Here is a 12,320-nt window from a genome sequence, read left to right as displayed (position 1 = left end):
TATGAATATAACAAAAAATTTTCATTGTGGATGGTTGTAGGTATTGGATGAAGAGCATATGACATCATTCGTTGTGAAAATTTAAATATTCTGACAATGTCTTAGCAAAACTTATTTTATTATTGTTAGAAGATGGTGATATTTGTTATCATTTTTAAAAATCTTTATATGGCGTTTGGTACGTGGGAATCTACATTACTCTTGGCATCTAAATTCCTAGGAATCACATTCCTAGGAATCACATTCCTAAGAATGTAGCTATTCCTATGTTTGGTTTCATTGGGAATATCTTAAGATTCCTAGGAATGTGAGATGATAATGTTTGGTTTATTCTCATGAATCTTAAATGAATTATTTATTTTTCATATTCTATCCTTAGATTTGAATGTGAACTACAAAGTCCTTAAAAAAAAATCTTCCTTTAAATAAATAATGAAAAACCAAATATAAACAATTAATTATGAAAAATTCATTAAAATTATAGTCTAACATTTCAAAATGACAGGTATAATACAAAAATAACTATTTAAATTCTCAAATGCTTTTATTCTTAATAATAATTTTAAAAGAGTTTAATCCATAATAATTTGTTTTATATTTTATCTTAATTGATTAAATGATAATGAAAAAGGGTTAAAATTGCCAATCTATAAAAAATACAGTTTCCTTTAAGCTTGGGAATCTGGATTCCCACCTGTTTTAAAGGGAATCCACATTCCCACTGAGAGGGGAATCTACATTCTCATGGCATCTGATTCCTTAGCGTGATTTGTAACCAAACATGGGAATCTTTAAACATTCCTGAGAATCCTAAAACATTACCCTGTACCAAACGCCACATTAGTGTATAGATATTGCCTTTAGCAAAATAGGTACTAAGAAACTATTATAATATAACATATTTTCATGCGTCAAAGTGGTGAACACCCACCCTAAATTTTTGTAATCAAAATTTTTATACAAATGAGAGTAACATTATATGACATACTATTTTTTTTATTTATGGAAGACAATAGAAGTATATTAAAATGAAAAAAGTACACAACAAACCCCACAGAAAAGTAAGCAAAAAGACAACCAACGCAGTGGCTAGCTACTTACTGGGGGACAAAGAAACAAATATATTATATAAAGCCTATAGTATAGGGAAAACACGCCAGAGGTGCTCGTTAATGAGGGAGTGCAACCATGAGCCGTTGATATTCTTCAAGGAGAGAAGACGCCCTTCAGACGATCATCGTGGGATGAGTTTGAATCTGCTCGAAGTGGAATTTGTTCCGAGCATTCCATAAGGACCAGGGAGTCATGGCCCAAGTTTCTAGTTCCTTCTTCGGGAGTCTGTCCAACATCTGGCGAGCTAGAAGGTAGAAACACAGGGCTTCAGAGTTACTCTTCTAGATTTTGCCGCGGACTAAGGCCCATGTATTGTAGGCAAAGGGGCATTCCCAGAGAATGTGACCAGTGGTCTCCACATGTTGTCCACAGAGGGTACACAGTGGATCGATATGCACTTTTCGGCAGAGTAGGTTGACTTTAGTAGGGAGAATGTCGAAGCATGCATGCCATACGAAGTTGCAGACCTTCGGGGGAGTGTTCAAAGCCCAAATTTTGTTCCACAACTGCTTATCTTGACTAGCAAGAGAGTGCTCCCTAGTCACAAGTCGGTGAAGTTGGAGGGCAACTTGGTAGGCTGTTTTCACAGAGAAGGTCCCACTCTTGGTCTCCAGCCACATAAGCTTGTCCTGAGACCTGGAGTGGCTGAGATTAATGCGCAGAATCTCATCTCTAGTGGAGTTGTGGAAAAGAGCATGGATGAGAGAACAATCCCACTGCTTAGTCTTAGGATTGAAGAGAGCACTGACTTTTAGGGTTCGATCTGCACCAGGTTTAAATCTAGGCGGGTTGGGCAACCATTTATGGCTGTCTATACCAACAGTTTCACCATCACCAATTTTCCATGCCGAACCCTCTTGAAGAAGCTCTCTAGCCTAGAGGAGACGACGCCAGACAAAAGATGGATTGCCACCTAACTCAGCATCCATAAACGAGCAGGTGGGGAAACATCGAGCCTTATAAATACAATAGAATAGAGAATGCATTTCATGGATCAACCTCCAAGCTTGTTTAGCTAACATAGCTAAGTTGAATGCATGGATATTTTGAAACCCCAACCCTCCTTTATTTTTTGGGGAGCAAAGTTTACCCCAGCTAGTCCAATAAATTTTTTTCTCAATTCGCGTTTATCCCCACCAATATTTTGCCAAGACTAAGTTTATCCCATTGTACACTATCCCGGGGATCTTGAAAAGGTTCATGGCGTAGGTCGAAATGGCTTGGGCCATTGTTTTAATCAACATCGCCCTCCCTGCCTTAGAGATGTGCTTCTCCTTCCACACCATTACTCTATTAGCTATGCACTCTTGAATCTCCTTGAACATACCTACCTTAGACTTTCCGCCCACCATTGGTAGTCCCAGGTATTTTTCACAGTCATTTATGACTTGAGCACCTAATAAGGACTAGATTTCTTCCTTCATTACAGGGCTGGTATTGCGGCTAAAAAATAGGGCTATTTTCTACCGATTGATAGCTTGGCCAGAAGCTGCTTCATATTGAGCCAAAATGGATAAGAGAGTCTGGCATTCCCTAGTACGAGCTTCACAAAAAAGCAGGGTGTCATTGGCGAACAAAAGATGGGATATACAGACACCTCGACATGGTAGAAGACCTTGTAATTGCGGAGTTTCTATGGCTTTTTGTAGCATAGATGAAAGGCCCTCAGCATGCAAAAGAAAGAGATATAGGGAAAGAGGGTCACCTTGACGGATACCACGAGATAGGGTGATGAAACCTCTAGGCTCTTCATTGATGAGGATGGAGTAAGAGGCTGTGCATACCGTTTCCATTGTCAAGTCTACCCATTGCTCTGATATGCCTAATCTAAGCATGATATTTTTAAGGAACTCCCATTCCACTCTGTCGTATGCTTTACTAATGTTGAGCTTCACTGCCATATGGCCAACCTTGCCCCGCTGTCTATTTTGCATACGGTGTAACATCTCAAAGGCCACAGTTGTGATGAGCTTATCTGGGACAAAAGCACTTTGGGAGTCCGAGATGACCTTTGGGATGACTATTTTAAGATGGTTGGCAAGCACCTTAGAAACAATTCTGGAGACTACGTTGCTTAAGTTGATGGGGTGAAAGTCTGTGATGTGTTGAGGATTGATCTTTTTTGGAATCAACATGATATGCGTAAAGTTCATCTTTTGAAGGCACCTCCCCAAGTGTAAGACTGATAAAACAACAGCGGTGACGTTGAGCCCAACAATATGCCAATACTTTTGAAAAAAGAAAGGTGACATACCAGTCGGCCCCAGTGCCTTTGAAGGGTGCATTTGAAACAGTGCTTTGCGGACTTCATCTTCAGTGTATGGCTGTGTTAAGGTTTCATTCATTCCATCCATAACAACTCGGTCAACTGAGTTTAGGACATTGTCCATGTGCATCGGGTTGGAGGTGGTAAACAACTCTCGGTAGTAGTCCTCAGCAATAGTAGCAATTCTGTTGCCGTCGGTCTACCATGCACCATGGTCATCATGCAATTCCTCAATATGATTCGTGTGACAAATATGGCTTGCTCTTTGGTGAAAGAACTTTGTGTTCTTCTCACCAGCGGGGAGCCATATAGAGCGTGACCTCTATTTCCAAAATACTTTCTCATGGTGCAACAACTCACTTAGATCCTTTTTTAAAACAATGATTCTATCCAGGTTTAAGGCATAGCCACCATTGGTGAGCTCCACCAGCTCATGTTGTTTTTGGTCTAACCTTGTACGAGTATTCCCAGAAGTTCCCCGACTCTAGTTGATGAGATCAAGAAGGCAGTGTTTTATTTTTTCAAAAAGGCGAAACATCAAATTGCCTGTATGATGGTCCTGTGACCAAGATGTTAGTGTACACACTCGATTTTGCACTCATGATTTAATCAAGGAAGATGATTGGAATGATCATCCATGTACCCTAAAAATCATGACTGCATTACATGCATCAATTTGTTCTTGCATTACATGCATCAATTCATTCATTGAATATCATAAAAATGATCTTGAGGTTCTAACGGTCGTGACGGTATGTCCAATTCCCAAATCGGACTGTTGGATTGAAAGATATCACATGATCAAGTTTGCACGGTCTGCATGCATTGTATGGGGTGAAGCCAATCACATGTGATTAATTGAAATTAATTTTGTTGCATGGGATTAAAACAAATAAACTGATAATATTTAAAAATTGTGGATAATTAGGCTTTTGGGATAATTATATTCAAAATAATTATTTTAAAATTCATAATTATCACTTTGGAATGAGGTTTATCACGAAAATAACTCTCAAATTCGTCCAAATACAGTTTTAGAGTTGGAAAACACTTCAAAAACGTGCTAATCAAGTAGCAGATTTTAGATTCACATTCTGAGGTAGTTTTGGTATAGTAGAACTCAAAATTCGGATTAGGCTATTTCTGGAAAAGTTGTAGAGGACCCCTCTTGATACTTTTCACCCTCTAAAGAGAGATACACTTTTTTACGCTTTGAGAGACACACTCTTTTAGACTCTCCAATTGCTCATATTTGCTAATCCCCCTTTTGAAATTAGGGTTGTTAGGTTTCAAAGATAATTAAATAAATTTCTTTGAACCCTAAAATATCTTCTCATGAACAAGGAGTGCTCCATGCAAAAGGTTGTTTTCAATCACCATTTTCCTTTTCTTTATATCTTTCTCTTTTATGATGATGCATGTTTTTCTTTATCCATAACATGAATTGCTAATCATTGTTTTTTAAAGCATGATCTTGATTTTTTATATATAGTTGTTATGATCTCTTTCTTAATTTCAATAATATGCATATAACCAATTCTTTTTCTTAATTAAAAACAGATCTGCATCTTTCTTAGATGTAGATCTGAATTTTTCTTAATTAAAAAAAAAAAATACATCTTTCTTAGATGTAGATCTGATTTTTTTAATAAAAAATAAATCTGCATATTTCTTAGATGTAGATCTGAATTTTTTTTAATTAAAAACGGATCTATATCTTTCTTAAATGTAGATCTGAATTTTTCTCAATCAAAAATGGATCTGCATCTTTCTTAGATGTAAATCTGGATTTTTTTTCTTCAAACAAAAATAGATCTGCATCTTCCTTAGATGTAGATCTGATTTTTTCTCACATTAAAAATTGATTTGTATCTTTCTTAGATACAAATTTGATTTTTTTAACATATGCAGATTTTGAAACAAAGAAAAAGATTATGCATGATTGTGTTTATGTTTGTTTTGTTTGGTTCATATAGCATAGATTTATGTTATGAATGAGATTCTCTTTAAAAAAAAAAATATATCTTTTTCATATTTTTTGAACATGTAAAAAACAGATCTGATTTTTTTTGTTATCAAAAACCATTTTTCATATCATCACAAAAAAAATTTGATCTTTTACAGAACTCCAAATCATTTTTTTTTTAATTTCTCAAAAACAGATCTGAATTTTTTTAACACACCTAAAGACTTTGTTTTATTACTAAAATAGATCTGAAATTTTTTTAAACAAGAAGATGATTCATTCATAAATAAATTTGTGTGATTTAGTTTTGTCCATATATACAACATATTATTCATAGCATGCATTAAAAAGTACATTGGTCACAAGAGTCTAGAAGATCAGGCTTTGTTTGAACAAAATGGGTGTTTAACACCTTCCCATTTTGTAACCTAGTCTTCGAATTTAGGTCTTTGGATAGGTAGATCTGAGCCTTGTCTTTGTTTTATTTTGTGTAGAATGTTACTAGGACAAAAAGCCATGTAATTATTTGGCAGTTTGTAACTAACATCTAAAGCCATGTAATTTTCAAATTTTCAATTATGTATTTTATTTTTTAATCAGCGAAAAGAAAAATTCAATCATGTATTTTATATATTTTTTTATTTTTTTTTGTAAAAAAATAAATGGCGACTCCACACCACTTACCCAAAAAGAGAGGTACCCTAAAAAGCACTCCCAAAAATCACTTTTTTTTTTTAGAGCCACCTTTGCAGTCTCTCACAGTTAGAATTCGCTCCTCACACTCGGCATGGGCCACCCACTTTTCCTCAAATCTCTGTACCTTCTTTCGCTGGGCTGGCCGTGGACCTTGATTCTCAAAACTCAGTTGAATAGGGCCATGATCGGAATAGGAATCATTGAGATGAATCAACTTTGCCCTAAGAAAAATGTCAGACCATTCACTGTTCGCATAAGCCCTGTCTAGTCGCTCCTCTACAAAGTCCCTCCCCTGCCTTCCATTTCTCCACGTGAATATATTGCCTTGGTATCCCAGGTCACCCAAGCCACATTGGAGCAGTGTACTCTGAAAGGCCTGCATCATGCCTAAAGGTTTTGGAAGCCCCCGTTCTATCAATAGAGGACAAGATTTCATTGAAATCCCTAATGCACATCTATGGTAGAGAAGTCTAGTTGTGTAAATGCCGCATCTGGTGCCATGTTTCACATTTTCTCTAGTCCTCCGGGTGGTCATACACTCCTGTAAATCTCCATTGAAGCTGCATTGAAGTAGTAATGAGAGCATCAATATGGTTAGGAGAGACAATATGGGTAGTCAGTGCAACCTCATTCTTCCACAAGAGTACAATCCCGTCGTTCTGTCTCCGTCTCACGCTTAAGATTGCAGTCATGGAATCTAACTGCAATTCCTGTTAAATAGGTTCCATTTCACTTATACTTAATTTTCTTTCCATGAGAAACAAATTTTGGGTCCTTTTTTTCTCACTAGGTTAGCAAGTATTTGAACTGCACGGTAGTTCCAGCTTATAGCGATCACTGTGCTCGGCGGGGCTAGATTATAGCCTTCACCATTAATGCATTTGGAGAACCAACGTCCTCAGTAGTTTTAGGTCACTTCTGTCTGTCATTTGCTTCTGTGGCACTCTCCCTAGAAAGAGCACGGAGGCTTCTCTTCGTTCCTATGCCTATCATGGCCATCTCCTCCTCCACCATGGACTCAATCTAGGGTAGTATAATTTTTTTCCAAGTTGGTAGCTTTGGATGTGCCGCTAAGTGGCTATCCATGCAATGCATATAAGTTGAAGCTTTGACAGTAGTTAGTGGGTTAGTTTGGTGGTCAGGCACATGACATGCATTGGGAGGGTTCATACTCAGGGCCTGTGTAATGGTAGGGACATGATCTAAGATTATACATGTGGGTGCACAGGTTCCAAAGTTAGCAGTAGGGCCTGTGGTGAATCCGTATCTAGGTCTACGGCTGAAACCCTAGGTTGTGCTGACTGCCTAGGTGGCTCTGTTTCACTTGTTGAGTCATGCCTTCGGTGTGGTGGACTAGTCGGCTTGTCATCCACGAGGTGCCTATGACGTCCTGCCCCAGCCTTCATCCACTCACCATACGGGGTTGGTTTGTTGTTGCGGGCTGGTGTTAAGCAAGGTCCAGTGTTTCTTCTCATGACCCTAGTGTCCACATGCAAAGAAAAGGCCCACCAAATGTTCGTATTTGAAAGCCATCACAAATCTATCCCCTTCTGGGTTAATGACCAGGCTTCCTCGCTTGAGCGGTTGGTTTAGGGGAGTGTTGATACGGATGCATAGGAACCTCACTTGGTCAAACTCAAACGACTTGCTATCCACCATAATCACGGTCCCAAGTTTAGACCCAATATCCTGGGTAGTTTCTTCAGTCATAAGGTCGAAGGGCAGTCCCCAGACTTGAACCCATAGTGGGACATGCGTGAAAACGATATTGTGCCGTCATATCGATCTTCCATCTCCGTATCACCAATAGGTGGTTATCGAAGCTCCAAGGGCCGTTGTCTTGCACCCACTGTAGCTGGCTTTCAAGCTTAAAGCAGAATAAGTATAGTTCTTCACCAACATCGACAATTCGGAGATCGTTACTAAGCTTCCATACTGAGCGCAACAGGTTCTTTGCTGCCCTATGGTTGACATCTCCCTTCGTAAGAAAACGACCAACGAGACTGAGGGAGCAGTCATCCAACGTTTATGTTCTGCGGCTGGGGTTCAGAGCAATCGCCTTACTCTTTATCTCAGTTAGTGAGATGTTTTGGAGTCTTTCGATGACATCGGCATCCATGGGAAATAGTAGTTCAGGGGGTATGAAGAGGGAGTGGGGGTATTGTGAAGACGGGTTAGGAGGCAGCAACAAAGAAAAGAAAGACTCACCCTAGGTGAGAAGAAAAGCTCACCCTAGGTGAGAAAAAAAAAAGAGTACAATGCTAAATTGCTTATGACTATCATTGCCAAGTCTACAGGGTTTCATGCTTTTTCAAATAGAAAGTCTATCTTAATTTTATCATTCAAGAATTTACACGTACCATGCATGTGCCACCCAAACTAGTTATTATAAGTTCCGCTATTTTCCCTTTGGTTAACAATATTGTTTTTTTTTTTTTTTTTTTAGGGAAAACAATACGTGTTTTGATAGTCTTGTTTATAAATTTGCACATGATTCCACGAAAATAAATGGGAGAGAATGTCGTGCATAGATTCCAAGTAATAAGTGACTGGTGGTTAGTAATCGGTGCATAATATAATACAATTTTTTTAAAAAAAATCTAAACATAAGGGAAAAGTTAACAAATGCCACACTAATTCAGGAATTATTTTTAAACATATTTTATGGGAAAAGAAAAAAGTAACTAATTTTTTATAGCCTTTTATATTTCTCATAAAAGATTAAATTCAATAAGGATCTAATATAAAACTTGTTTTACCCCTTTAATTCCAACATGCCACATCATAATATTACATATTAAAGAATAGGCACTGATGAGCAGGAATTTGCCTTGTCAATATGCCCCTTGTCACTGGTATGGACGACCGTCAGTACCTGTTTCAAAGAAACAATGTAAGAGGGCGCCTAGGGTCCCGAGGGAGCCTCTGATACTTAAGTCAGTTTATCTCCTTGAGAAATAGAGTAATGCAAGAGATAGTTTGAGAATATTGTGTAAGTGTATATGTAGATCCCTGGTTACTTGTTGTTGTTTGCCTTATATAGCATGTTTGTGAATAAATGCTCGAGGCATTTATTGTGCCAAACGTTGGAGGCTTTGAATAGCTTATTGAATGCCATTATATCCTTGTTTAAAGTCTTGTAACACTTTTACAATGGTCAACTTAGCTGTCTGCTGAAGTCCGTAACGTTCAGACCTTGTTAAGGAAAGGATTTAAGATCGGATCATTAATGTGTGTAATGGTTGTCAGTATTATTGGAGACCTATTTTACTGATGGTTTGCAATCTTACAATCGACCAAATTCATTGAAGGTCTGCTGATCAAATGTGGCTCTTCAGTTCTTTAGTTGCCCCCTTATTCCTTAGTCATTCCTTCTTTGAGACGAGTAAAGGAATAAATCTGGCGTTTTTTGATTGCTTTCCCTCTTCCCAAAACTTTCGTCCCATCACATTAATGGAGATGTGATTTTTTGTCAAGTATGGGCCACGTGTAGCTCATGCCTTGGTTGTGCGTGTGAGGGTTTTTATGCGTTTTGAGCTTTTGGCGCCAAAAATCGAGCTTTCCTTTCTAGAGAAAAGAAAAACTCTTCATCTTCTTCCTTCCTCTCTCTGCGCTGCTTTCATATTTGAGGTTTGAAGTATCAAAACTCCTTGCTTCTTAAAATCTCAATAAGATTCTCCTTCTTAGAACTCCATTTATGGTTGATTTGTCTTTGGTTCGGCATGAGTGTCCTTTTGTTTTCTTCTTCTTTGCTAGATTAGGAGTTTTCTTTAGAAGTCTGGTGGAAAACGCCCTCGAGTTGGGTCGTTTCTGGTGGTGATTGTGCTGCTTTTAGGCCTGTGCTTCTTGATTTTTACCCCTTGATTCGACACTTCTTGATCTCTTATAGCATAGAGATGGGTGATAGATAAATTGAGGCTAGAGTTAGTGAGTCCAAGTCTAGTTCCTCTTCTAGCAGTGATTCCATTTTTGAAATTACTCCGACGAAGCCATCCTCTTCTTTGAAACCTTTACTTTCTTCTAAACTTCTCAAGTCCTCGACTCCTTCTTCGCATACTTGCTCTTCTCTGCGAGCTTCTTCATCCTCGTCTGTGACTCCATTCCATGCTTATCTGAGGAATGTTTCTTAGATGACAAGGATTTGGAATCCATTAGAGGGAGATTCCAAATTCCTGATGGGGCCGTCTCTAGATTGCCTTATACTAGTGAGAAAGCATGTAGCTTTGCTCACAGGGAGGTGAGCCTCTATGAGGCTGCTTTCTCTTATGGACTAAGGTTTCCTATTCACCCTTTCATACACCACCTTCTATCTAATCTTAATATCGCTCCTAGGCAGCTTGTTCCTAATGCTTGGAGGACAGTTGTCAGTTGCATGGGGAGATGATTACCTTGAATGAATTCCTGTTTTTATATAAGTTGAAGCCTTCTACCCACTACAAGTACTTTGAACTCTCTCCTTGGGATAAGCAGACCAAGATAGTCCATGAGTTTCCTACTTCCTTTCATGATTGGAAATCACGTTACTTTTTTGTGTCTGGAGAATTTGAGACGTTGAGCAATGACCTTTGGGGTGAGGTCCTGAGGTTATTGCGAAGATGGGAAATACCCACTCTTGGTGCGCTCTTTTTCTCTTCCCGTCTCTATTTTCTTTTCATTTTGCTTGTTTATGATTCTTTAACCTTCTTTCTTATTTGTTTTGCAGTTGTTGAGCGACCTGAGTTGGAGGAGAAATACCAAGGACGCGTTAAAGCTGCTCTGGAGTTTGCTCTTACTCTCTCGTTTGAGGATTTTAAGGGTCTTGTAGGTGCTCGTCGGTTATACGAGTGTTGTCTTCGACCTAAACCTTCTGAATTGGTGCTAGAGAAGATTGCTTTCAAAGAAATGAGTATGCTCTTTTTACTTTTTAATGACGAGCAATTTTCCTTACACTGATAATTACGCACTTCTTGTGATGAGAAAGTTTCTTGATAATGATGAGTGTCTATCTTTTGCAGAGATGGCGACTAGGCAAAGCAAGTATAAGTATGCTCATTTGAGGAGCATGAAGAGTAAGCCTCTGTCTTCGCTGACCCTTGATGTAAAGAGGCGAAAATTTGGCAAAGGAAAGTTTGAAGGGCCTACCCTTTTGGCCTTGTTCTAGGCTTCTGTTTCCCCAACTCCTTCTCCGGAGGTGGTGGTTGTGCTTCCTTCGTCGACCGTCACTCCTCCCATTACTTGTTCTAAAGGGAAAGGCAAGGTTGGGAAGAGTGTTTGGGAGGACCCAGCTACTGCCGTTGGCCAAGCCCATAACAACATCATTGACGAGGAGCTAAGGGGCCTTTCTACTGTACCTTCTCATGAGCTTGTTAGTCGCCATATCCACAAGTTGTTGCAGGTATGTTATTTATTTATTTTTCCTTTGGCACTTCCTTGGATTTCATTCTGCAGAGATGTGAGATTCAGCCATGTATTTATCTTCCAGGTCCTTGGTGAGTCCCTTCAACTGACGATTAACTACCTGAGTATTGAGGAAAAAGTGGTCGTCGCTCAATCTAAGGCCGAGTCCGCTGAGGCTGAAAGCTCACGTCTAAGGAAGGACTTGGTGGAAGCTATGGACTAGGCCGTGAAATCCAAGGAGAAGGCAGATGAGCTCAAGAAGGCCTTAAAGGTTGAGAAGAAGCTCGTCGTTCAAAAGGATGATGAACTCCAAGCTTCTCTCCTTTGGACTGTTGAGGCGAGAGACAGGGTGATTGCTTAGTTCCAAGAGTCTGAGCATTACTCTGACCTTTTATTCACCCAGTACTTCAAGGGCTTTGAACTTTTCTGCAGGCGAATGTTGAAGCATTAGGGTGAAGCCATTGACCTCTTAACTTTGGATTTTGAAGCCGTTGACACAGAGATGATTGCTGATGAAGCCAAGGAGGAGGAGAGACGAGTTACTAAAAAGGTTGCTTTTGCTCTTGTTGATATTGAAACCAAAGTTGAAGCTGAAACTGCTGTTGTTGGGGCAGAGATCACTACTGCTGAAGGAGGTGAGGCTACCACCGATGGTGTTGATGGATAGATCGTCACTGCACCTACAGATCATCCTTCAGAGCAAGCTTAGTTTTTTTTTTTTTTTCAAAGTCATGAACAATGGGTTCATCTTGTTTTGAGGCTTCTATTTCCAAACAGTGATTGCCTTCATATTTTGAGGCTTATTTTGCTTGAAACAATGACTGCCCTAAGGCTTATCTTGTTTAAAAACAATGGTTGCCTTTTTGTTTGAGGCCTTTTAAAATTTCGTGCTTTGTTTGTTAT

The sequence above is a fragment of the Castanea sativa genome, chromosome 1, assembly GCF_040712315.1.
Source record: "Castanea sativa cultivar Marrone di Chiusa Pesio chromosome 1, ASM4071231v1".
In the NCBI taxonomy this organism is placed as follows: Eukaryota; Viridiplantae; Streptophyta; class Magnoliopsida; order Fagales; family Fagaceae; genus Castanea; species Castanea sativa.
The sequence above is the reverse complement of the archived record's forward strand: the minus strand, read 5'-3'. Positions refer to the sequence as shown.